This window comes from Geotrypetes seraphini, chromosome 1 (genome assembly GCF_902459505.1).
Source record: "Geotrypetes seraphini chromosome 1, aGeoSer1.1, whole genome shotgun sequence".
Taxonomy (NCBI): Eukaryota; Metazoa; Chordata; class Amphibia; order Gymnophiona; family Dermophiidae; genus Geotrypetes; species Geotrypetes seraphini.
Genome location: NC_047084.1, coordinates 251,012,290 through 251,016,138, shown reverse-complemented (window position 1 = coordinate 251,016,138; position 3,849 = coordinate 251,012,290). Strand labels below are relative to the sequence as shown.

At 38.0% G+C, this 3,849-nt stretch overlaps 1 non-coding gene across 1 annotated transcript; it reads left to right on the top strand.

Moving 5' to 3' along the window:
• Nucleotides 1-3,364: 3,364 nt before the first annotated feature.
• Nucleotides 3,365-3,446, top strand: TRNAS-UGA. Its single transcript has one exon. It is a non-coding gene; the product is annotated as a tRNA-Ser (tRNA).
• The last annotated feature ends 403 nt before the right edge of the window (nt 3,447-3,849 follow it).

Sequence of the window (3,849 nt, the reverse complement as noted above, 5' to 3'; positions counted from 1 at the left end):
TGGGGAAGTTGTGACTTGGGATGGGGATCTAACTAGGAGAGATCAAATAGGGCATTGTAACTGGTTTGGGATGAGATGGGAGTACAGTGTGGTATAGTGGTTAGAGCTATAACCTCAGTACCCTGAGGTTGTGGGTTCAAACCCCATACTGCTTCCTGTGACCCTAAGCAAACCTACAGTGAAGAAGTGCAAATGACCCCTGTTTCAAAACCACAATCTCACAAAACAGTCATTCCTAGAAATGAGGTCTATAAAATACTGCGTGGAGTGGAAAGGGTAGATGTGAAATGCTTCTTCATTCTTTACAAAAATACTAGGACTAAGAGATATACAATGAAGTAAATTTAAAACAAACTGGAGAAAATATTTATTCATACAATGTGTAATTAAACTCTGGAATTCATTACCAGAGAATGTGGTGAAATCAGTTAGCTTGGTGGGGTTTAAAAAACGCTTGTATAATTCCTTAAGAGAAGTCCATAGGCTATTATTGAGATGGCTTGGGGAAATCTACAGTATATTTCTAGGATAAGTAGAATAAAATCTGTTTTACTACGTGGGATCTAGCTAGGTACTTAGGACTTGGGTTGGCCATTGTTGGAAATAGGATACTGGACTTGATGGACCTTTGGTCAGTCCCTGCAGGGCAGTTCTTATGTTCTTAAGTTCTTTCCCCTTCAAACCCTCCAAAACAAACTGTGAAATTTCCCACAAAAACAAATGATGAAATAACCCAGCGTGTACTCAACTGCCCAGCCTATATCTTATTCATGTTAGTTCTTTACTGTCCACCAGTACTTCACAGTACTTCAATATAGATAAATCCACTGCCTAATGAAGGCTGTCTCATAACGTACAATGTTGATGCAGCAAAATAAAAAATGGCTGATTGAAGAACTTTAATCTTCATGTGTTATATTCACCATTACCTGCATTAATCAGCTCACTATCTTCATGGAATTTCATAGAGAAAGCTCCATTTAACCAGCCCCCCATGGAGGGGAACCATGAGACTATAGCATCCCAAACACCATGTGGCATTTAATGAAAGCTTTAGCTTCACCAGGCTGTTGTGGACACTGCAGACTCTCCCCACCATGAAATCTGTAGCTTAGTGGGATAAAGCATAGCCTGTAGGATATTGTGTTGATATAAAATCTTTTTAACCTCTCCGACTGGCATGCGTGGGCAATTAGGCTTAGGGCTGTAATTGACAAAAAAAACCCCAACACATTACTTTAGTATTTTGATTACAAAGATCTTGTGATTACAAGCCTTCTGCAAAATAGTCTCACAATGCCTGAAATTCAATACCTTGAACAGGATGATCCAAGGTCAATCTGCCACATTAAAACATTTGACAGGTACTCCATGTGCACACTCTGTCAGAAGATGGGGAAGAAAGGAAAACAGCTCCCCAAAGACCAAAGATAAACTCATCTATTGATCCTGTTTTTGCACCTTCATATACTCTACTCAGCCAAATATTTTTTGAGGTAGAATTGGCATTCTATGTCCTTGATGTGCAATAGTGCTTTATTTAAAGTATTCCTGGTTCTTGTAGACTCTGTGCATCCCACAGCTTCCTACAATACTGAAGCCAGTAAGCCCACACCAGCTTGCATTATTAAAAACATCTCTTTTTATTGAAGCTTTTTAAGTGGTTAAGAAGCAATGACTGAAGGAATGGAAGTGATTAATGGAAATGTTATCTGTATATTGTTTTGTTTTATTGTGTTTTATACTTTTTTTATTTTGTAATCCGCTTAGGTATAATCAGAATATGTTAAAAATAAAATTGAGTTTATTAGTTAGTAACACTTTGTCATTATGAATCTTGGCCAACACTGTGTCAAGCATTTAACCCTCCTTCACTGACATCCACACGGTCTGCATCTTCCTCAGTCTGAATCCGGTAGGCTGGCAGGATCCCAGGCTACACTTGGACACTGCACTTTGGAGGCTCATTTGCATCTGTTTTACTCCTCATACATGCCAAGTAGTTCATGTATCTAGACACCAAATCTGTGATCAGTGCCCATAATTGTGCACCCAACTTTGGGTGACCTATATATAGTAGTGTTTAATATGCAGTTTGACACATAGTAACTGTTAAATTATCACAAAGACTCTAAACACAGTTCTACACTAGTAGGTACCACACGGTAAACTGTGTTAAGTACTCTATGTATTATTAAATTAAATGACAGTCATTCCACTGAAAATTTATTCTTGTATGAGTATACTGTATATGAGTATAAGGGTTACAGGGCAGAGAACAGTGGAAAAGAAGGGGAAAGAGCTAGTGATACTCTTGCTAAGAAAATTTCTTTCTTCTTTTTAGCTTCATGAGTAGTCAAAGCCCCATTTTACAAAATATTTTTACAATTGACAAAGGGTCAGAATTCTTGAGAAAAGAAAGCTTACAATGTTTGTTTAACCAGGAGTTAACCAGTAGTTAGGGGAATGGAAAAAGGAACGCGGCCATGCTATTATTTTACGTATATTGCTTTGTAAGAAAAAGCTGGTCACTTTGCAAAGCTGTTAAAAAAAAAAACAAACAAAACCCAAACCTATTCTTAAAAGGATTATATATTGTTTGGATAAGGTGATATGCCTCATCTTATTGCATTTTCTTAGAACTGAGATGTGAGTCATCAGGGTGCAGTATTTAACAACCATGTAAAATGGCCTTCTGCCATTTAGAGCAAGCTAAGTATCTCCAATAGATATAAATATTTTTTAAAATTTCAAACTGGAATAGATAGCTCAGTTTCTCTATCTTTTGAGTGAAAAATTAAAGCATTTGTTGAAATTTGTACACAATTACCCCTCAATTCTATAAAGGTTGCTCACACAACTTAATTGGTTAATGAGCCAATTAACATCAATAATTGAGCACTATCAATCATTTATTGATGTTAATCGGCACCTATTAGGCTGCACACTATATAGTACATCTATCTCAAATATCGGGAAAGGGGGTGTGGCCATAGACGGGAACATGGACATGTAAAGGGCATTCTGATAATTTGTGTGCACAGTTATAGAATACTGGGTCAGTGGGCCTAACTTGGCGCCAGCATTTACACCAAGCATAAATTTAGCACCCGTAGTTAGGCACAGGATCTACGTTGAAGCACTATTCTATTAAGGGCATGTGCTCTCTACATAATAGTCCTTAGTGCCACTGTTTTCTGGTGCTTAATCTTGAGCTCCGTTTATAGTATCTGGTCCCTAAAGGATTAGTGACAAATTCCATTTTCAATATTTTACTGTCAGCTTCCTAGAGAGAAATAATGAATAAAGTGAAACAAAAACAATGGAAGTCTATTTCAAGAATCTTTCATCCATTCTATAAGTTGTTGTCATGGCTAAGTGGTTAAGGAGATGGATTTGACATCCATTGAGGTCTCCCCGCGCAGGTTCAAATCCTGCTGACTACAAGCCCGCTCATTACTCTTAAAGGGAAGAGAGTGGCACAGTGGTTAAAGCTATATCCCCAGCACCCTGAGGTTTTTAGGTTCAAAATAATTCTTCTTAAAGATGGTATGTGGGATCAAAAAGAAACCATATACAGGAAAAACAAAATCCCATAGACTAAAGCACAGAGTGCTAATACAGAGTGGTTGAGGATCTCAGAAACCAGCTTGGATGTTAGTAAATTAATCTCTAAGCCAAGACTCACAGGTTTCAAGTTTCAATCAATGATTGAAACTTGGAACCTGTGAGTTTTGGGCTCAAACCCATACTGTTTCTTGTGACCCTGGGCAAGTCACTTAATCCCCCCATTGCCCCAGGTACATTAGATAGATTGTGAGCCTGCCAGGAAAGACAGGGAAAGATGCT